The 23,846-nt window shown below is 40.0% G+C and overlaps 1 protein-coding gene across 9 annotated transcripts in view; it reads left to right on the forward strand.

Annotated features, from left to right (window-relative positions):
- Positions 1–23,846, forward strand: part of Lrch3 (leucine rich repeats and calponin homology domain containing 3) — a 108,875-nt gene that overhangs the window by 17,381 nt on the left and 67,648 nt on the right. The window lies entirely within an intron of this gene.

Below are 23,846 nucleotides of genomic sequence, written 5' to 3' on the forward strand. Positions count from 1 at the left end.
CATCCTGGTGGTTTGAGGTGCAGAAGATGGACAGGAATGGACACGAACCATCTCTTGAGAAAGAATTTCTAAGGCTTTATTATTTTAAAATTTAGATGACTTTTAAAGCTTAAAATTTTAAAACAATGGAGGATAATTTTTCATGACTTTGAAAGTCTACTGCTCTTCCATATGAAATAATTAAAGTTGTCCTTAATGTCATCCTTTCTGGCTGCAGTTGCCATGTGAGATGATATAAATTGAGGCTCAAATGACATTATCCTTTTGTTCACTAAAAGGAACCAAGGCTCATTAAGGACAACAGTGTCTCATTTAGAGGCCATGTGAGGAAGATAAACATAGAGAAGGTTTTGTTCTTGGCCTACATCTTCTATGTCTTTCGGGAACACTGTGGGGGAAGCAAGCCTGCTAAGTGTAGGCAGTGATTCAAGCGTATGGGCCGTAACAGGTATAGTCATTTACCAGTGTCTGCAGGAGTAGGCAGCCACGCTAGGTCAAGTAGTGATCATGAGAACAATGTACAAAAGCTAGGACACATGCAAACACACACACACACAGAATTGGGGAGGGGCTCGATGTGGTGGTGTATGCCTGTAATCTCCGCACTTGAGAGGAACAGGCAGGAGGATGAGTTCAAGGTTATCCTTAGCTGTTTAGCAAGTTCAAGCCCAGCCTTGACTATGTAAGACCCAATCTAAAACAAACAAACAACAAGAAGAAAACTTTTGGGAACATGGAAATTAGGAAAGGGAGCACGAGTAAGATTCAGACAGCAGGCCCCATTTTCTTGCCAATATAATTGTTTTAACCTTCCTATCTTTACTAGTCCGTTTTCCATTGCTGCATAAAGTATCTCAGGTAGAATAGTGTAAAAGAAAAGAGGTTTATTTAGCTCATAATTTTAGGGTCTGAGAGTATGTTATTCTGCTTTGCTCTCTGGTCAGAGCCTTATGGTGATGGCATTACAGAGGCACATTCAGAAGAGGTCACATGACAAGACAGGAAGACAGAGCAGAGAAGGGCTAATACTACATTTTATAATAGTTTTCTCTGAATGGAACTAACTGGAGTCCCACAAGAGGTACTTTAATACCTCTGGAAGGCAGTGCTTTTTATGATCCTTACCTTGCAGCAAGTCCCAGCTCCTACAGTCTCCACCATGGTCCACTGAGAGCTCAGGAGCAGGTTTCTAACACATGGATCTACTACAAGCACACTCAAACCATGTTGTCTCAAAATCCAAAGGGAAATCTAGCCTGGTGACATAGTAGCATATAAGCATAACATAGATACTTAACCTATAATCCCTATACATCTTAAGTTATATTTAGTAAGAGCATCTGTGAAGAAAGATGATTTAATGATAGGATCTGTGTTAGTCAAGGTTCTCTAGAGGAAGAGGACCAGTTGAATGCGTATGTAATTATACAGGGGATTTATTACACTGGCTTACACAATTAGAGGTTGGAGACTCCACAGTGGCCATCTGCAATCTTGAGAGCAAGGGAAAGCAGTAGTTACTCAGCTTTAAGAAGCTGGAAGCTCCCTGAGGAGTCACTGGTATGAATTCAGTTCAAAGGCTAAAGAAGCTGGAGTCTGATGTCCCCTCTCAAAGCAATGGCAGCAGCAGAAGTTTGTACCCACTCAAGAAAAATTGAACTGGCCTACCAAAGTGACTTCCTCTGTCTTATATGTTCTTCCCAAGCTCCCATGCCATTGGACAAGGCATTTGACCTTAGTTGGTCTCTTCCTATAATTTGCTGTCTCGAGTGCAAATAGCCTGACAGATAACACTTTGATGTTAGCAGGTTTTCTAGTTATCTCTCAATCTGGTCAAGCTGACCATCACAGTATCTTATTAGTTAGTATCCCTTATACAGTCCCTGGTTTTGTCTAGCATTATGGAGGTACATAGTTGGTTTTTGGCATCATCATGTTCATTACTATTGAAGCTGGGTCTCATGTAGTTTAGATTAACCTCAAACTCTTGATTCTCATACTTCTGTCTCTTGGGCATTGGGTTCTCATACCTTTGTCTCTTGGGTATTGGAGCTTCATGCAATTCCCAATACTTATTGATTCCCTATACTTATTGATAAGTATAGGGAATCATTCATTCCCTATACTTATTGATAGTTTTTAAGCAGGGTCTCATTGTGTGTCCCATACTGGCATGAAACTTGCCATGTAGCCCAGACAGACCTGGAACTCATGATTCTCCTGTTTTACTTCCCCAGTGTTGGAATTACAAAGCTTACACTACAGCTTTGACTATATATTTGAAAAATCATGTATAGGATAGTGATTTGTATACAAGAATTAGAATATTTTTGTTTTGACTTTGAGTTCTAACAAATGTAAGTTTGACTTTCAGTAGCATTAACCACAAGTTGCTTCTCCTCTGTGCAGCGTCTGCTTGATAAAGAGGTTTTGTACTTGGAGATTACAGCCTTGCTGAATAGAGTAACAAAGATGCCATGATTCTTATGACCTTGGTACTTTCTTCTTTCTTTCAGTTTGTGTTTTTTGAAATAGAGTCTTGTGTGTGTCCTGAAACTCACTGTAGAATCCAGGTTGACCTCAAACTTGTAGCCATCCTCCTGCCTCTGCCTCCTACCTTTTCTTTCTTTTTATATTGCTAGAATCCAAGTTCTAGTATATGCTAGGCACTTGTTCTTCTACTGAGCTATTGCTGCTAAGTGGTATTGTTTTCCCAGAGTGCTTTGTTGAAGGTATTTTTTTCTTTTTCTCTTTCTCTCTCTCTTTCTTTCTTTCTGTTTGTTTGTTTGGTTGGTTGGTTTTTTGTTTGTTTGGTTGGTTTTGGTTTTTTCGAGACAGGGTTTCTCTGTGTACCTTGGCTGTCCTGGAACTCACTCTGTAGACCAGGCTGGCCTCGAACTCAGAAATCTGCCTGCCTCTGCCTCCCGAGTGCTGGGATTAAAGGCATGCACCACCACTGCCTGGTGACATTTATTTTTCTTATTAATAATTTAATTGCCTCCTAAATGATATTTTTTATTTTACCTTGATTTTTTTTTTGAGGAAATGATATTTTACCTTGATTTTTTTTTTTTTTTGAGGAAATGAGGATAAAGCGTGTGTGTGTGTGTGTGTGTGTGTGTGTGTGTGTGTAAGATCAGTTTTCTTCTTCTACCATGTTGGTCCTGGGGATTGGACTCTGGTCCTCCAGCCTCGTGGTTCGTGCTTTTACCCACTCTCATCTCTCTGGCCCTGAGGATTCTCTCTTTAAAGTTGTAGGAAAATTCTTTCTTTTGGTTATTTTTAGGCTCCCTACCAGTTGAAGTATCTAATTTCATAATTTCATGCTTGCAGTTTAGATTATTGTCACTGCGGGCATATGCTCACACACTCAGTTCATAAGTCACCTGCTTTGGGACATTATGAGTTTGTGTACATTCACTCAGAAAATCAATCATGCTTGAAAACGGCCTTCTTTCTTTTTCACAGCTGTGCTTTCCACGAATCCTGTGAGTGGGGTGCTGAGAAATGTATGTGGGCGGATACAATTTGGGTGCATGTTTACAAAACTGGGCTATGAAAAAATGTTATAAGGAAATTTATGTAGAGAAATGAAAAATTAGACTCAGAACCACAACTAAATTTATCTCAGAGAACTGTCCTGGGCTCTTAGTTTGTATGTATAGACTGAGAGTCTGTATTAGGAGAACATCTGTGACACCAAGGACAGGGATTTATAACAAAAGAAACTCTGAAAAAATAGCAGTATGACAGCAAAACAAGAAACAAGTCCCAAACCTTCTAACTGATATTAAAACAGTGTCTCCTATAGCCCAGCCTGGCTTCCAACCTGATGTGTAGTTTGTGTATTTCTCTCAACTTCTGATCCTCTTGCCTTTGCCTCCACAGTGTATGGGATTTGAACATGCATGCAAGGCAAACACTACTATCTGGGCTGCACCCTAGCCCTGCCTGCTGTTGAGACAGCTTCATGTGGCTTAGGCTGGCCTCCAGCTTGCTACTTCTTGGAAAATGACCTTGAACTCCATCCTCCTGCCTCCACCTCCTGAGTGCTGAGATCTCTGGTATGTGCCACCATTCCTGGCTTTTAAAGGTAGAGCCAAGAGAAAATAAATTCTGGTTGTTGAAACCACAGCCCTGGCAAGCTGATACACTCTGGAGTCTGCCTTTCTGTTTTACTGTTTGTTCTTGTAGTGCTTTCTCTCTGTTTAGAGCACTGCTTTTTTAGCTCTGCTGACCACAAGTTCTCTTAGCTTGTCTTATCTGAAGACCTCTTGATTTCTCTCTTCCATTCCTGAAGGGTATTTTTCTAGATACAATTCTGGGTGAGCAATGTTTCCTTTCAGCATCTTAAAAGATGCCCTACTTTCTCTGTTCACTATGGTTCATAGTGTGGTATTTACTGCCATTTTTGTTTTTTCTCATTGTTTTCAAGATTTTTTTTCTTTATCTTCAGCTTTCAGAAGTCCAGATATGACATATGTCTTTTTTTGGAGGGGATGCAGGAATCTGTGTATCAGCCCAGGCTGTCCTGAAACTTACTCTAGGCTGGCCTCAAATTCACAGAGCTACGCCTGCCTCTGCCTCCAGAGTACTAAGATTAAAGGTGTGCGCCACCACGCCCGCACAGCTTGATGTGACATATCTTAATATCATTTTTCTTCTTTTTAAAATGTGTGGTTTGGTTAGTGTGTCTCGTCTCAACATTTATTACTTCCAAACTGAGCAAGCTTTCAGTCAGTGACTTTTCTAGGCCTACCCTCCCTTCTTCACAGAGCCCTAAGGACAGTGTCTGAGTTCCTGCTACAGCTCTCTCTCTCTCTCTCTCTCTCTCTCTCTCTCTCTCTCTCTCTCTCTCTCTTCCCCACTTTCTGTCATTTTAAATGGAGAATTTCTAGTGTTCTGCATTTCATTTCATTTCATTGCCTGTTGTAAATTTAATTTTAATTGTGTGTATCTGTCTGTGCACAGGAGTACAGGTACCCCTTGAGGCTGGAAGCCTGCAATTCTCTGGACCTGGAGTTCCAGGTTGTTCGTTGTGAACCACTTGTCTTGGCTGCTGGGAACTGATCCTAGGTCCTCTCCTAGAGCAGCAAGCACTCTAACCATAGGCCACCCCTCTGACCCTACTCTCTTCTCTACCCTCCATCTGGTGTTGACCCTTCCATTCAGTGTGCTTGTTTTCAGTTGCTTTAGTTTTCAACTGTAGTTTCCATTTGTTTTTAATCTCATTTCTTTCGGATGGTTTCCATTGCTCTGGTAGGCTTTCTGTTTTCTGTGTGTTCAGGGAGTTTCTGGTGGTTCATTCAAGCATTTTCACAATGATCTAGCAGCTGCCCCACCCTCTTGGTTTATTTTTCTTGTTGTTGTGACTTGGTGTTGCTGGGGTGCCAGCTTGGGAACTTAAGCTCCTAACCTGGAATATGGGTACAGAACAAATGCAGCACAAAGAAACACAGGGACCTTGCTGCTTCTGTCTGTGGAGCCCTGAAGCCCCTGCATTCAACCTTTGAGTCTTCAGTCTGTTTTCTGTATAGCGTCTCAGGACTTTCGTTGTATTAAGCAGAAGAAATAAGGGAAAGTCTATGTGTCCTATGCTCCCAAAGCAAAAGGCACTAATATTCACAATTGCAAGTGTAAATAGTGCAGGATTGTAAGTAAAAACAAATTTAAACAGTAATTCACAAGTTGAATAAATGTGGTATGACTTGAGTGAAATGCTTTAGAAAATACTGTTGTTGTTTTTTTTTTTTTAACTTTCCTGGGTTAATAATATTTGTGAAATGAGAATATTTTATTATTTTCTACTTTAAAATTTTCCTACAAAATTTTCAACTCTGTATTCCTCTGTTGACATTCGGCTGCGGGACCCACAGCAGGCAGCGCTCTCTTAGCGGTCATGCTACTTTGCTATGGCGTGGCAGGTGCTCAGCCTTCATGAGAACTTGGTGTTTTACTTGATTTAATATTGGTCTGTGTATTTTAAAAGTGGGTTTGTTTGTTTGTTTGTTTGTTTGTTTTTTAGTTTGTCTATCCCTGTTCTTTACTTGATCTTAGCCAAAAGGCCGAGAAGCGATCTATCCCTGTTCTTATGTTGCTCAGGATTGAAAAAAAAATATCTAATATAGAGACTGTCATAATCTCAGGCTCTCTTATATCCACAGTAGTGAATGTTCACATAGAAAGTGATGATACGGTATGTAGTGTTGCATAATGGGCTTTATTCGGTAAGGATGATGTCACTATGTGGGATGGCCTGGAGCAGTTATTAAAGAACACAAGACTTGTGAGAGCTAGCATTTCTCAGTGAATACCATTCTGCTGAAAACATTGTGTTTGGACTGGAATGAACCTAGATTTTCCTGGCCTGCTTACTGAGATTTTGAGAAGTAAATCTAACTATCATAGTTGTAGAGCTGAGTTGAATAAAATATTAAAATATATTTTTTCCTTGGTGAAGAGAAATGGGATTAGGAAGGAAAAAAATGTCAGTTTGTGTTGCACAGACAAAATTTTGAAATTAAAGTTCAGCTTTGAGTTTTTAGTTTATTGCTGAAGCATAAGATAATGATTATTAGAAAAACCTGGAATTTAAAAGCTTTTTAATGTCCTTGGAAGCCTGGGATTCCTCTGGAGCTGGAGTTACCTTAAAACGAAGCAGATTACATTTCTACTTTGATTGACACATTTGATATTTTTATTATTGTAAAATATGCATACCTACATTCATTATCATTAGTTTTAAGTATACATTGTTATACAAGTTGTCACCTCTATGTCCATCCCCAGAATTTTGTCATCCTAAAGTGATACAATTTTATCCACCAAACAAATACTCTTGATTCTCTTCCCCCTTCTGCCCCAGTTTCCAGGAACCACTGTACCAAAGGTCTCTGTGAGCCTGCCTTGGACTGTTCTCAGGGAGCCGTGCAGACAGAGCCATGCAGTGTCTGTCCTTTGTCATCAGGCCCGCTTCACTTAGTTTTGTGTATCTATGATGTACCATGAATCAGGATTACATTCCTTTCAGGTTCCAGGCCAGCCAGAGCTATGTATATGTAGCAAGATCCAGTCTTTAAAATTATATATATATATATATATATATATATATATATATATATATATATATATAATTTTTTTTAAAGAGGCTGAAAAAGAATTCTGTTGCATCCAGGCAGCATGTTTCATTTTCTCACTCATCCCCTCAGTCATTTGGGTTGTTCAGACTTTCTGACTGTCGTGAAATAATGTTGATGTGAATATTGGTGTACAAGGCTGTCATGACGCAAGAGCTCAGAGTTCTATGAGAGAGCAGGCCCCCACATTTAAGGATCTCTGGTACTTAGGACTGACTATCTGGGGAGGGTTAGCCCTTATGAATGCGGCAGAAATGAGTACACTGACCTGAGCAAACCTTCTAATAGCTGCCTTACTGGAGTCATTTGTGTAAGAGCAGTGCACACTGCCCAAATGAGAGGTTTGCAGTGTATCTCTGGATTCCTGCTTCCGTTGTGCCTTAAGCACTTGCCCTGAGAGAATAGCTAGAAGTCTGAACTCTGGACAATTGAATGAGTTCAAGCTGATCTCTATGGACATGGAGAAGCTAAGTTTGCATTGAAAGTACTGGATTGAATAGTTCAAGGACTATACTTTACCACGTAAGTAGTGCCTTTTTATCAGATGCTACCATTAGTGCGCTGATATCTTTCAGGAGAATGAGTAAGAGAATGGGGTAAAAGAGAGCCATTTGACCTGATGGGAAGATAGAGTGATCTCAGGCACCTTCAATATGAAAAGCAGACACTAGTCTGTAAAAAAAAAAAAAAAAAGAATGTTGCTTCAAGCAACTCAGGAATGGTCAGAAATGGTGATTGCATCAAAGGGCAAAATTGAAAAAAGAAAGAAAACAGACCAAATTACAGGCTTCGCTGAGACTAAATAACTTCTTCAGCTAAATGTTAGGAAACTACTGAAACACGTGTGATTATTTTCCTTTACAAGATTTAAGTTGGAAGCTAGTGTTTTAAATGCTTTTTCTGCTTTTCTTTACTGTCTTCTTTGAAGTAATCAGTATTGTATCAGTCATAATTTTTTCTGTAACTTACAATCTTCACAGTCTTAAACAGAAATAGAAAAGTGAAACAGTCAGCTAGAGGGAAAGCGCCATGTGGGCAGGGTCTGGGAGCAAGTGCTGAGCACCCTGCTGCCTTTCTTTCCTTCTGGTGCTGGATAGAATCCCCTGACAAAAGCAGCAGAAGGAAGGGAGGGAGGAAGGAAGGGAAGAAGGAAGGGAGGGAGGAAGAGAGGAAGGGAGGAGGGAGGGAAGAAGGGAGAAAGGGAGGCAGGGAGGGAGGAAGGGAGGCAGGCAGGCTGGCTTTATTTTGATCCACAGTTCTAGGGTACAGTCCATCAAGACAGATGTCATGGTGACAGGGGTCAGCTGCTCAAAGTCAGGAAAACAGCTGTGAATGTTGTTTTCCTTCAGTCCCAGCCGCTCTTCCCACATTGGTTGAGCTGTGAGTTAGTCCCTCCCAGGCACGCCCAGAGGTTTGACTCCTAGATGATTCTAGGTCCTGCTAGATTGAAAACCAGCGTTAGCTATCACATCTGACCCATGTGTGAGGGCTTGCGTTCAGTCCTTAGAATGAACATACAGACTTGAGTGCAGTGGTTCCAGCTGTGATCTCATCCAAGTGCTGGGGAGTCCAGGACTGACCGGAATATCCCTAGGGCTCAATGGCCGCCAGCCTACCACCTAGTTCATCATGAGCCCCAGGTCCCAGTGAGAAACCCTATCATAAGAAAACAGGGTTAGAGGCTAAAGAGATGGCTCAACAGTTAAGAGTGCTTGCTGGTCTCACAGGGTTCCTGAGTTCATTAGGCTCCAGGCTTGTCCTCAGAAAGTAGGTCTTAGTTCCTAAAGTCATAAACAGTTAAAAGTAGAAAAAAATAGACACACAGCTTTCTATGGATGTGCAGCCTGTAGTCTCAGGAACTAGTGGCAGGAGGGGCCGAAGTTCAGGGACATCCTCTGCTACACAGCGTGGGCTGAGTGGGAAAGGAGAGAGTGCACAGTCTTGTGAGGCAGGCGCTGACTCACGCTCTGTAAGCAACTTGTCATCAGCAGTATTCAAAAGTTAGAGAAAAATTAAAGAATGACCTTGAACTTTGGAGCCCAGCTTTTTGTCACATACTTCTTTCTTTTTAAACAGTTTTAAGATCACGTTTTTTTTTTTTTTTTTTTTTTTTTGGTTTTTTGAGACAGGGTTTCTCTGTGTAGCCTTGGCTGTCCTGGAACTCACTCTGTAGACCAGGCTGGCCTCGAACTCAAAAATCCGCCTGCCTCTGCCTCCCGAGTGCTGGGATTAAAGGCATGCGCCACCACGCCCGGCTCATTTTTTTTTTTTTTAATGTATAACATTACAGTAGTTTAAAATCGCCAGGTGTTGTGGCATATGCCTTTAATCCAGCACTCTTCAAGTTCAGAGCCAGCCCAGTCTACATAGTGAGTTTCAGGCCAGCCAGGGAAACATAGTAAGACTGTGTCTCAAAGGCAAACAAACAAACAAAAAAACTAAATAAAATAACACTTTAGTAGAATGACTTTATATAGTTTTAAACTGAAGAAAACCAGGAAAAATTCAATTACAGAATGCCTCCCCCAGGAGCAGGGGAGGGTAATTATAATAAAAATTAATTGTATGCTAGTATGAAAAATATATTTGAAGACCCTTCCCTCAAAACAAATTTTTAAGAAGTCACTTTTTCTAAGTGGGCCATGTGACAAGTGTATTTATTACTAGTCTCGTCTGATTCCTACTGCACTGTTAGTAGAATAAAAAGGGAAGCCCAACTTTTATAATCACTGGTTTAACTGATTAGCACATTGCAGTCTTTGGAAGGCAGGAGTGGTTCTTGCTACTTTAGTACACAGGAAGATGAGCTTACATATCTACCATGAAACAACTATGAGTTGGAAGGAGAAAAAAATAGCTTTATAGCTTTTTTTCATGACTCACGGGTCCTTTTGCCCTGCGTTCCATTGTTTCAATTGTTTCTTAGTTATACCCACACTTACATCTCTTTACATATATCCAGGATAGGCAGTGTTGCATACGAGGGAGAGGATGCGGTTTTTTCTTTCTGGATTTGAGCCACCCACCTTACTTAATAAACCTCCAGGTCCATCTGTTTCCTAATGATTTCATGATATTATTTTTTCTTTACAGCTGAATAACATTCCATCTTGTATATATGTCACATTTGCATTACCATTCATCTGTTGATTGATAGTAGGCTAGTTCCATTCTTTGTTGTTGTGACTAGAACATCAATAAACATGGATATACAAATATCTCTGTGGTAGGATATAGGGTTTTTTGGTCAATGCCAGGAGTGATATATCTGAGCATATGGTGGCTCTCTTCTTAATTTCACATATATAGAGGTCTCACAGCATATATTTATGGCCCCTGTAAATTGTACCCAATCCCTCTGGCCCAGTGCGACAGCTTATATGCCTCTCAGGTAGTTTGGCGGAACTGCCTTCGTAGCACTTCTGCATTCCTGCTTCTTTTTTTTTTTTAGTTTTGGTTTTGGTTTTGGTTTTGGTTTTGGTTTTTTGAGACAGGGTTTCTCTGTGTAGCCCTGACTGTTCTGGAACTCTGTAGACCAGGCTGGCCTCGAACTCAGAAATCTGCCTGCCTCTGCCTCCCAATTGCTGGGATTAAAGGTGTGCGCCACCACTGCCTGTCTTGCATTCCTGCTTCTGTTAGCCAGTTCTAAACTCAGTGACTGATACCATAGGTTTTAATATACAGACTTCTGTTTCCAAGAGTATCAATTTCTGGTTGGCTTTTCTATCACTGTTAAATAAAATGCTTTTAAAAATTAGTGGCTCTGGGCGGTGGTGGCGCACGCCCTTAATCCCAGCACTTGGGAGGCAGAGGCAGGCGGATTTCTGAGTTTGAGGCCAGCCTGGTCTACAGAGTGAGTTCCAGGACAACCAGGACGACACACAGAGAAACCCTGACTCGAAAAACCAAAAAAAAAAAAAAAAAAAAAAAAAAAAAAAAATTAGTGGTATAATGCAACAGTTAGGTTACTTAACTATGCATGAATCCTGCAGTTTTCTGTAGGATTATTAACTTCATCCCTCCCTGTCTACCCAAATGTACCTTGCTATAAGTTTATTATATGGGTAAGAAAATAGCTAATTCCAGAACCAGGGTAAGGAAGTTTTGAGATAATCCTAGACTATCTTGTGCCAGAATGTTAGCAAATATGAGCATCAAAATAAACAAGGCTTACAGTAGATTATATAGATGAGTAAAATGAGAAGGTCTACATCTACAAAGATCATAGGCTAATATGTAGATGGCTTGAATGTTTTTAGATAGGATAAGGGAAACCATAAAGTAAAAACATTTTAACTGGGTATGTTGGCTCACAGCTGTAATCCAGCAGTGGGGAGGCAAAGAGGTCTCTGTGAGTTCAGGGCCAGCTAGGGCTACATAGTAAGACTTTGTCTCAAAACTGAACAGTTTGTACTTCAGAAGGGACATTAATGTCCAAAGTCAGATAGACAAATATTCCTAAAGAACCTTTTTATGACTGTAACCCAGCTCAGCTTCTGTTTATCGTTTGGGTTCATTGTTTTCACTTGTTTGTACATGTGTTCATTCAGTTATGTATTTTTTTTTCTTTAAATTTATTTAGCTGATGAATAAAACAAAGCAGTGTATATACTTACGAAATCCCATGTGCTATTTTAATGTCGCATGCACTGTATAGTTTTTAACCTAGGGTAAAATTAGTTACCATCGTAAGCATCTCTGTGTAAGAAATTCAGTTTCTTTCTTGTCTTTGTGAGCTCTTCTGAACATTATTATAGTCACCCTAATCTGCAGTAAAACCCCAGAACATCATCTTCCTGTCTAGCTTCTCCCTACTGAGTGCCCCTCTCCACCTGTCCTGTTCCCCTCCACTCTTTAGCCTCTGCTAACCGTCATTCTACTCTGAACTTCTGTGAGATCAAGTGTTCTAGCTCAGCTGTGAGTAAAATCACGCAGTGCTTGCCTTTATATGTGACTTCACTTGACATATCTAATTTCTATCTCCATGTGTTGATGAATGATAAGATCTCATCTTCATCTTCTTTATAGCTGAATAGCACTGCAGTTGTATATGTACCAAATGTTTTTATACCTATTGATTAACTGAGGAACATATAGGTTGTTTGGGTTTTCTTGTTATTAGTTTTGGGTTTGTTTGCTGTTGTGAACACTGCTGCAATAAAGTTGGGGATATACATGTTAGGTTTGATGGGAATGGAGGAGTTAGACTGATATGTTTTACCTTGAGACTTGTTTGGAAATAAGTGATGTCTCTCTCTCTCTCTCTCTCTCTCTCTCTCTCTCTCTCTCTCTCTCTCTCTTCCTCCTCCTCCTCCTCTTCCTCCTCCTCCTCCTCCTCCTTACAAAGTCTGGTCTCATGGGATCTTCCTACTTCAGCCTCCTGAGAAAATCATATTTTCAATCAATTATAATTGAAGCCTTATATAGATAGTGCTCTAAAGAGGAAGAATACACTGACTTTTTTTTAATCCACAATTTAAATTTTTTAAATTAATATTTATTTTTTATGTGTATGGATGATGGATGTTCACCTACATGTATGCCTGCACCGTGTACATACAGTGCCCCTGGAAACCAAGAGGGCTGTCAGATCCCTGAGATTGGAGTTGTAGGCAGTTGTGAGATGCCATGAGTGCACTGGGAATTGAACCCAAGGCCCTAGAAAAACAACTAAGAGCTCTTAAAAGTTGAGCCATCTCTTCAGCTCCATACAATTTTTGTTTCAAACATTACTGTAGCCTTTTTTTTTTGGTTGTTGTTGTTTGGTTTTAGTGGTTTAGTTTTGTTTTTTCTCTCTATGTAACCTTGGCTGTCTGGGAACTGTCTCTATAGACCAGGCTGACCTTGAATTCAAAGAGATTGGCCTGCCTCTGCCTCCCTTGTGCAGAGATTAAAGGCGTGCACCAACACTGCAGGTCACCTTCATTGTTTTTTTGATAGAATACCTATTAAATTCTTTGTGACAAGTGTAAATATACAAAGCCGAACAATACGGTCTCCCCTCAAAACACACCCAATATTTACTGTGTGACATAGTGACTGCAAGAAATAATGTATGTTTCAAGATAACTAACAATTTCAGATACTCCACCCTAAAAAAGACAGATAAGCAAGACAATGCGTATGTTAATGAGCTCAACAATCACTCATCATATACATGGATTGTACACTATATATCAAAATACATTGTACCCTATAAATCTATACAGCTGTAATCTGTCACTCAAAAATAGTATTACTAGTAGAAATTTTAATTGAGTCTGAAATGATCCTTCTTATCCCCTTAAAGATTTTTAAAAAAGATTTATTTATTATATATAAGCACACTGTAATTGTCTTCAGACACACCAGAAGAGGGCATCAGATCTCATTACAGATGGTTGTGAGCCACCATGTGGTTGGTGGGAATCGAACTCAGGACCTCTGGAAGAGCAGTCAGTGCCCTTAACCACTGAGCCATCTCTCTAGCCCCAAAGATTTTTTTTTAACGAATGTTTAGGGATTTTTTCACTTAATATATTTAAAAACAAAATGAATATTTTTGAAATGTTTAATGTTGAAGCTGTGTTTTTTTTTAAAGAAAATAATCAGGATTTTAATTGTAAAAGAGATTACTTAGAGCATTTTTCACTAGATATTTCCCTTTTTTTTAAATGTTTTAATTGAAATAGAATTCAGCACTTCCCTTTCCTCCTTCTAGCCCCTCCCAACTACTGTCCCTCAAACCTCTTCCCTGTCCTCCTCCAATCTCAAGTTGTTGGCCTCTTTTTCCTTTTATTTTTATTGTTACCTGTGTGTATATATGTATATACATAAGGTGTGTGTGTATAAAATACAACCTGTTGATTCCATTTTTCTTGGTGCTGTGTATATATATATATATATATATATATATATATATATATATATATATAGTCAGGGTTGCCTACTCTGCATTGGACAACCAGTCAGAGGCTCATCCCTCTGAGAGGGTAAATTCTTCTAGCAGTCATTAGTAGCCTGTAGTTCTTTGTCTATGGGTAGGACCCCATGAAAATGTACCTGTTGCATGTTAACTTATTTATCGATACCATTGTTCTGTTCTTGTTTATGCAGCCATTTCTAGGAGAGGTGTTTTCCAGCAGACTTCTTAAGAAGTATTCCGCCTCTTACAACTTCCTTTCCCAGGTTCAGAGTGGTTCCCTGAGCCATAGATGCAGTAGCTGTGGTAAAGATGTATCTTGTTGGGACAGGCTCACCATAAATTTGTGTCTAGTGGTTTTTCTATGATGGCCTCCTTTTCCCGGCTTTCTTTAGTTGCTGTCTTAGGGTTTAGGGTTTAATTGATATGGAGAGATACCATGACCAAGGCAACTTTTATAAAGAAAACAATTTGACTTTACAGTTTCAGAGGTTCAGTCCATTATCATCATGGTAGGAAGCATGGCATTATGCAGGCAGACTTGGTGCTGGAGGAGCCAAGAGTTCTACATCTTGATCTAAAGGCAGCTATGAGGAGACACTTTCCTCAACAAGGCCACACCCCCAGTAGTGCCACTTCCCATGGGCCAAGCATATTCAGATCACCACAGTTGCCTCTAGTTTTTTGTGTGGTTGAGGACTCTTGTTAGCGTGTCCATCAGTGCTGTCCATATCCAGGCCATGTTTAGGCAGCCACGCTGTAGATACTGTATAGGTGTAGCTTCTGCCATCTCTAGGAGACGCAGCTTCACAATAAACCTCCTGTTCCTCTGGCTCTTAGAATCTTTCTGTCTTCTCTTCCACGGCTCTTCCTGGCTACAGCAGCTGTCTTGTAGATAAATCAGTTTATTCTGGCTCCACAATTCAGTATTTTGATTAGTTGTGGCTTTCTGTAATGCTCTTTATCTGTCACAAAACAAGTTTCCCTGATTTAAAAAAAAAAAAAAATGGAGACTACACTTTTCCAGCTAGATCCTGGAGAGGAATAGAAATATTTCTTTTAATTAATTGAGAGTTTTATCTTTTTTTTAGTCCAAAAATGTTCTTGTATTTGTATCAGGCCTAAATAGGCCTTTTTCTGCCTTGTTCAGCTAAATAAAATATCTAAAGGCCATGCCAAAGATTGGTGTAGTCGTTGGCTTACGCACTATCATTAGACAAAAATGCATTTGGAAGACCAAGACTCAGTATGTGATACACAGAGGTAACTTGATAGCTTAATTGCAAAGTTGTTTATGATCCAGACGGTGGCTTTTATAGTACTTGGCAGTCTCAGTTGGGCTTGCAGTCAGGAAAACAGCAGATGATTGGTTACATTGACAGTGAGATGGAGCCTCAGAGGTCCGTGCCATAGTATTGCATATGTGTGCAGTCGAGGAGCGTGCTCTAGCCGCACAAGGATGCAGTAGCCTCTCCTTTCACTAAACTTTGCTGAAAAATAGGGGAAATATCTGAAACATTTTAACGTAAATCTTTATAGTTTATGGGGTTTTTTTTTCTTTTGTAAAAGCAAAAATAGTGAATATACTATTAGTTCTTTGGAGTGGCCAGTGATCAAAACAATGATGATCTATGATTTGGGGAAGGCTTGGTATTTCTTTCCTCTTTCCTTCTTTCTTTCCTTTTTTTTTTTAAAGTCAAACATGGGAAACTGACTTATGCTTTCATCTTTGTGTTTTATTGTTTTTTAAAGATTTATTTATTAATTTTATTTATGTGATGGGTACACTGTAGCTGTCTTCAGAAACACCAAAAGAGGGCATCAGCTCTCATTGCGGATAGATGTGAGCCACCATGTAGTTGCTGGGAATTGAACTCAGGACCTCTGGAAGAGCAGTCAGTGCTCTTACCTGCTGAGCTATCTTTCCAGCCCTGTGTTTTATTCTGTATGAAGAAGTTCTCCATGAGTCATTTAGCTTGACTCAGAATAGGCCCACGAAGCAGCGATAGAGGGGATGAGATTAAAGGGTTCATCATACATTGGACCAAGAAACTGACACTTGCTGGTAGGATTAGGTTTGAGGAAAAAAGAAAGCCGTCTAGAGTGGTTTCAGGGGCTGGAGAGATGGCTCAGTGGTTAAGAACACCAGCTGCTCTTCTGAAGGTCCTGAGTTCAAATCCCAGAAACCACATGGTGCCTCACAACCATCCGTAATGAGATCTGATACCCTCTTCTGGTGTGTCTGAAGACAGCTACAGTGTACTTAGACATAATAATAAATAAATCTTAAAAAAAAAAAGGGGGGGAACGGTTTCAGAATTCCGACTAAAGCAAGTACATAAATAAAATTTGCATCATGCATGCCAGGCAGTGGTTGCACATGCCTTTTATCCCAGCACGTAGACAACAGAGACAGGAGAATCTCAGAGTTTAATGCCAGCCTGGTCTACAAGGATAGCCAGGGTTACACAGAGCTGTCTGGGGTGGGGAGGGGATGCTGGGGCTGGGGGGGGGGGTAGGGAAGAAAAAAGAAAATAAATCGTACTCTAAGACAGGAACTACTAGAAATACAACACATTAGCAAAGATATAACATTTTAGCAGTGTTTCTCTGTAAAAGTAACCCTCTGTAGTTAAGAAATAGGCATATTTTGTGCTTGTAATCCCTGCATTCAAGAATCTGAGGCAGGAGGATCTGAGGTTCCTGGCCAACCTGAGTAAAACTAGAAATAAAATAGTGTAAAAGCTGAGAAATCTTTTTCCCTTGTGGTGAAATGGGCAGTTTTCAAGCATTGACTTGACATACAGAATCACAGCATTTTCTATACATGAAAATGTTCTGTATCAATTACAATTTATTATTTATCTTTCTTTCCTTAATTTGAATTTTTGATAAAATCATAACTATTAGCCAAGGATCAAGATGCACCTCCACTTTGAACATTAAAAAAACAAAAAACAAAAAAACCTAATAGTAAAAAGGAAGAAAGCACAGGTAATTCAAAGACAATGAAGTTGTACCTGCCATGGTACCCTTCTGACTATCCAACCATAATGAGTAATGCTATTAAATATAAACCATGCTTTTTTTAAAGTCCTGTAAGATAAGCCGAGTATGGTACACACCTGTAATCCCAGCACTTGGGACTTAGTTATATAGTGGGCCCAAGACTAGTCTGGGCCTCAGAGAAGGGGGCAGGGGTGGGGTGGGGAGGGAGACAATGTGGGTGGGGGAGACCAGGTAACAGCAATAGTAAAAGAATATAATATACTCTCTCTGCTAGCAATTGATAGAAAAAAACTAATAAAAATATGGCAAGTATTGAGTGAATATTATCAGATAAGTAAATGTGACATATAGACTTAACTGGAACGTTAGGTCTGGTGTAGAAGTCTTTTCAGACTCATGAAATATTTATATGATTGGCCATTTTTGCTGAATCATAAGGAAATCTGAGCAAAAAAATCAAAGGATTAAAATCAGATATATTTATTACTGTTAAAAATCATTAGCAGAATATAACTAGAATGTCCTTATGTTTGGCAGTTAAGCAGTACTTTTAATAGAATGAGTCAAATAATAATGAAAATTATAAGATACCAATATCTTTAATAATATCCTAATAAAGCTATTATACTATACTATTCAAGGCTTATGAAATAAAAACACCAGTAGTAAAGAAAATTTATCAGGTTTTTGGGCTCCCCTCTCCCCCTTTTTTCTTAAAGACAGGGTCTCACTATGTAGCCCTGGCTGGTCTATTGGCCTGGAACTTGCCTGCCTATGTCTCCTGAAAGACTATAGCTTGTTTTTGTTGTTGTTTTTAAGGCAGTTGTCTTACTATGTAACCACAGCTGGCCTGCGACTTACCCTGCTTTTACCTATGATTGAAGCCATGTGCTGTTATTTATGCCTGTTGAATTCATAGCTTTAAATGCATATATTTGAAAAATAAGTAAAATTTATTGGGCTAAATGGATCAATAAATTAAAAAAAAGATCTCTCTTGATAGAAGAAAGGTGATAAAGATCAGAAATGAACAAAATAAAAACCACATATATGTGATACACAGGCTAACCAAGCAAAAGTTAATGGTGGGGAGGGGCTGTGGCTGAGTGACAGAGTGCTTCTCTAGAATACACCAGCTCTATGTTCAACCCTAGCATTGAAGAAAGGCAAAGAAAATGCTAGTGATTTTGTAAACTTAAGACGCTCTTATCAAGAAAGAAGGTATAAATAACCAAAGCAAAAGAATATAGCGGGGAAGTCACTATAGATACTGTAAAAGTTTATAAACACAGGATATTACGAATAACTTTATGCTAATAAAATTTAAGATGCCAATAACAATAGCAGACAGCTAGGCAAGCATGAATACAAAAATGCCTGTGGTCACTGGGCATGGGTGGCGCATGCCTTTAGTCCCAGTACTTGGGAGGCGGAGGCAGGTGGATCCTCTGTGAGTTTGAGGCCAGCCTGGTCTACAGAGTAAATTCCAGGACAGCCAGGACTTCACAGAGAAACTCTGTATTCAAAAACCAAACCAACCAACCAACCAACCAACCAAACAAACAAACAAACAAAAAACTCCTGTGGTCCCAAGTGTTTCTGGGGCTGAGAAGAGAGGATTGAGCCTACAAATTAAGATCAGTCCTGACCACATAAAAAGAGCTCATTCTAAATGAAAATAGAAGCAGAAAACAAGACAAAACCAGCAAACTCCTAGAACATAATTTAAAACTGATTCAAGAAAATATAAGGCCTAAATGATCTTAAAATGTTAAAGAAATCCAACCAGTAGAGTAACTCTTCAAGGAAGACTCTTAAGTTTAGATGTATGGCTTTACCAACAAATTCTAACAAGCTTTAAAAATAACAATAATAACGTGAAACCTACATAACCCTTTCAGTCAAGAGAAAAGGGGGGAATGCTCCCAATCCAAATGATCACATAGGTAAAAAACTTGACGTGCACGTTAACAAGCTTGGTCTTGTAGAAAGGGTATCCAGTAGAGGTGGACAGCCTGGGTAAGGACTCGTGTCAGAGAGCCCAGAGTTATGTTAGTAACTTTCCTCATTGCTGCAGCACAGTGCAGCTCATCATGGAGCGGCCATGACAGTGGGAGCTTAGGGCAGTCACACTACATCCAGATCTGGGAAGCCGAAAAGGCAATGCTGGTGCTCTGCCCAGACCCTTTCACCTGTTCATTCTGTCTGAGACCCGCCCGGTCAGCAGTGCCACCCACATTCAGGGTGGGTTCTCCCTTCTGGTTTGTAGGAACCTTTGTGGGAAGACCTGCATGGAATACCCAGAAGTGCTCGTTGGTAGTTCTCAGTCTAACCCAGTTGACAGTATTAACCATCACACCGTACTTCAAGGTTATTATAAAATTTCTTTAACATTAGAAAATTGGTCTCATCTACATTAATAGAATGAAAGATTTATGAGGATAAGAATTAATTCTTCACACAAAAAAAATAATGGCATAATAAAAAGTCAAAATTGAAACTCCCTTGGGCTTCCTTCTACTCTCCGGAGTTCTTTCTCATAATTTCTTAATGAATCTATCTTTGCCAAAAAAAAAAAAAAAAGGAAAATTCCATATTAATCTGATAAAATATAAAATCATATGATCATGATTATCTCAATAGAGGAATAAAAATTATTAATATATTTAACACCTATTACCAATAAAAATCTTAGCAAATTTAGAATGTTTTCTTAATTTCATACAGAGTCAACAAAGAAAACAGTTGAAATTAGTAACAAAAAAGATATTTCTATTATTCAGCATTATACTTGATGTTCTAACAAACAGGGTGAGGAAGTTGCGTAAATACACAAGAAGCACAGAGGAAGAAACAAAGGTTCCATTATTCATAGAGCCATGGAAACAGTCTGAAGGGATCAGCAGACAAGTTTTGAACTAAAATTTACCAGGGCTTTCAGATACGAAATCAACATTGGACAATTATTTTACTTCTCTGTGTAACAAGTGGTTAGAAATATGTCACTCATGAAATAGTAGAATCTGGGAATATACCGACTTTTGTAAAATCTCTGAGACAAATTATGAGGCTTTACTTGAATTGTTAAAGCGTGTCTTTGCTGGGGAGATGAGCTGTGCTTTTAGACCGAAAGGCTCAGTGTTGTAAGGATGTTCTGTCTTCCCGCATTGTTGGAATTGATGTGATTTGGAAAAGCTCTCAAAAAGTGTTCTTTCTTTAAGATTTAGCAAGTTCATTTTAAAGCACAAAGAGAAATGCAAAGGACCTGGAAACTGAGATAGTAGGTTAAGAATACCCAGGAGCCTGGTGCAGCAAATGCATACCTTTAGCTGACTAGGGAGGCAGAGGCAGGGTTTCTGGATGTTGGTCCTTGCTATGAGGCAGGCACGGTGCAGGAGGAGCTGAGAGTTCTGCATCTCCATTTGACTGTAGCCAGGAGAAAGTGACCCTTCCATACTGCGTGGAGCCTCAAAGCCCACCCTACAAATGATACACTTCCTCTAATAAGACCGTACCTCCTAACATTACCAGCCCTTATGGGCCAAGTATATTCAAACCACCACACCAAATGTGGTATACATCTACAATCACAGCACTAGAGATACTAAGGCAGAGTGCTGTATTCAAGGTTAGCCTTCATCAACAAGCAAGACTATTCCATAAATAAAAATTCAGTTTTGTAAGCTGTCTCCACTTCACTTTAACTTGTTACCGAAAGATTATTGCATCAAACTTAATATTGAAGCAATCATTTTGTTTTATTTACTTGTGTAAATGGGTGTTGTGTCTGCATGTATATTTGTGTATCATGTGAGTGCATGGTGCTCTCAAAGACAAGAAGAGAGTCAGATCCCCTGGGACTGGAGTTATAGATGGTTATGAGCCACCATGTGGGTACTGGGAATCAAACCCAAGTCTTCTGGAAAAATAGCCAGTGCTCTTAACTGCTGAGACATGTCTCCAGCCCCATATTGAAGCATTTTATAATTGACATTAATAATTCCTTTTATTCTTCCAGCTTTTAAAATTGAATTAAATTGTAGCTGATAAAGTAATTATTGTACTTTGTACTAAAGACATTCACAATATGTGATTTATGCAAAGTGTTTATCCTTAAATGTATCAAATTATGAGTAATTTTATGTTGTAATTCTCTGGGAAGAAGAGTGTCTATATTCCCTCTCCTCAAGATCATTTTTATGTGAAACTTGCCTTCACACAATTGCATTTTACATTCACAAGACAATATGTGCATTTAGGAGGTGCTTTGGTAAGATGGTGGTCTCTTTCTTAAATGACAGCCACTTGGTAGGCAAGCAGGAGACTTCCTTGGTGAGCATAGGATCCCCTGTGCAGTGGCCCTGAGAAATGAGAGTCAGAGGCTTTGCATGATGATCGCCACCTTTGAGCTCACAGAAGGAAATCCTTTTCTTTTTTTTTTTTCTTTTTTTTTTTTTTGGTTTTTCGAGACAGGGTTTCTCTGCATAGCCCTGGCTGTCCTGGAACTCATCTTAATGGCAGCATTGCTTCTACTTTTCTCGTGTGAACGTCACTCAGTGTACCCTTTCGGAATGACTTGAGCTTTGAGGATGAGGAAACCCATTAGCTGATAAAGAAAAGTCACACCGGGCGTGATGGCGCACGCCTTTAATCCCAGCACTTGGGAGGCAGAGGCAGGCGGATTTCTGAGTTCCAGGAGAGCCAGGGCTATACAGAGAAACCCTGTCTGGAAAAAAGCAAAAACAAACAAACAAACAAAAACCAAGAAAAATCGCCTGCTAAACTATTTACCTCAGAATGTGAATGAGGAAACGGCAGAGTAAGCTAGCTGTAGAAGTAGAGCCAGTGACTGGGAAAGACAAACAAGTCAGCCTCAGGAGAACAGACTAGCATGCTTCTAATTATAACATAAAAGAATTTTGAAATGAGAGGAACTATGATAATTTATACAGAGGATTTTTATAGAAATACTCATAGTTGTAACTTAGATTTTGTAGAAGAGTCCGTTGAACAGAGAAATCTGCAAAGAAAGCAAGTGGAGGTGCCACTATGAGGGTACAATGCAGGGGAGACCTTTCCGGTTTGGAAGAAGGATTGAAATTGCTGGAGGGCAGCAATATGGTCTAGTGAGCAGGGGCACGAGGTGCCAAGCCTCACACCCCGAGTTCGCCTCCCAGAACCTCCGAGGCCAGAGAGAGCCAGCTCCAGCCGGTCGTCCTCTGAGCTTCACACCTATGCACGGCATGCACGCCTTCTTTCCCTTCCTCACTCTCTCTCTCCCTCCTCCTCTCCCTCCTTTTCCCTCCTCCCCTCTTCTCTTTTTCTATCCCCCGCCCAGTGTCTCCCTCCCTTCCTCTCTGTCGTATGCTTGGGTGAGAAAGTAGTAAAGTAACATGTAGAAATTATTGAGAAAGCAGTGCGCCCGCACCTGCCCAAATGCCAGCTTCTGACTGCAGTTAAACTAGACCCTTGCAGATACGCACGAAGGCATGCATGGGTGGGTTCTCCTTGTCCTCCATCCGCGGCTTTTCCTAGTCAGGACTTCTCATCAGGAATTCCCACCACAGACTTCTGAGTGTTGGCCTTTTCCCCAGAGAACAGAAGAGAGGAAAATGGCGTGAGGCACACAGATTGTTTGGCTGACTAGATGGATATGGGAGGGTGGGTCTCTCTGCGTTCCTGAGTGGACAGGAGAGCCAGAAGCTAGAGCAAATGCAGTCTTAGGTTTGTTTTCTTTAGTAAGAGACACAATTTCTGATTGCCTTTGTTTTTTTCCTTTTTTTCCCTCCTCTCTCTTTCCGTGTGTGTGTGTGTGTGTGTGTGTGTGTGTGTGTGTGTGTTATAATTAGTTGAGGGGCGGGCAGGCAGGGAGTGTGGGCCGGGGTATCAGAGTCAGAGCGAGCAGGCATATGCATGCCATGGCACACGTGGGTACACAGTGGGTACATTTCAGTTCTTTCCCTCCTCTATGGCATCAGGGAGCAAACTCAGGCTGTTGAGTATGTGAGCAAGTGCATTTACCCACCAAGCCATCCCAGCTGGCTCCTTCACTCCTGTTTTGTTGTTGTTGTTGTCTCGAGATAGGATCTCTGGATGCAGCCCAAGGCTAGCCTCAAACTCAAAATCTGTCTCAAGCTCCTGAGTGCTGGGGTTACAGATTTGTGCCCCGATGTTCTGACCTTTTATAAAGATAGCCACTGGGATCCAATGAGGTGCTCTTCGGGGCAGAGGCCCTGCTGCCCATCGTGGCAACCTGAATTCAGTCCCCAGGAAAACACACACACAAGCAACAACCAAATTATTCTTAAAATTGATAGTCACTTATGATCTATATTCATTAATTCATTGGGAGTTGTAAAATACTGATACCCTGGTTGCTTTGTTTGTTTTTGTTTTTACCTGTAACTAGGCTATTTTAATTTCCTCATTTACCTCTGCAGAGAATGTCTAGGTTACTCAGTGATATCTTCACAGAGAAAAGGCAAAGTAAATGGTTGATTCTTTTAATCAGTTCATAAGCTAATGAATTGGTTCTCTGTCTCTCAATATATCATTTTAAAATCATGAATTAATGTGCATAATGGATTTTATTCAGTTTTTTGAAATTTTTTTTTTTTTTAAATTAAGGTGGGAGGTGATCTTGCACTCTGTTTTGAAAAACGAAAAAATAAGTTTGGTTTTTGTTTTTGTTTTTGTTTTTTGGGGGGTTTTTTTGTTTGTTTGTTTTTTTCTTAGTGTGTGTGTGCATGTGCATGCGCACGCACCAGCCTACAGAGACCAGAAGAGGGCATCGTATCCCC

This window comes from Mus caroli, unplaced genomic scaffold, assembly GCF_978045245.1.
Source record: "Mus caroli unplaced genomic scaffold, Mus_caroli_1 scaffold_17, whole genome shotgun sequence".
NCBI lineage: Eukaryota > Metazoa > Chordata > Mammalia > Rodentia > Muridae > Mus > Mus caroli.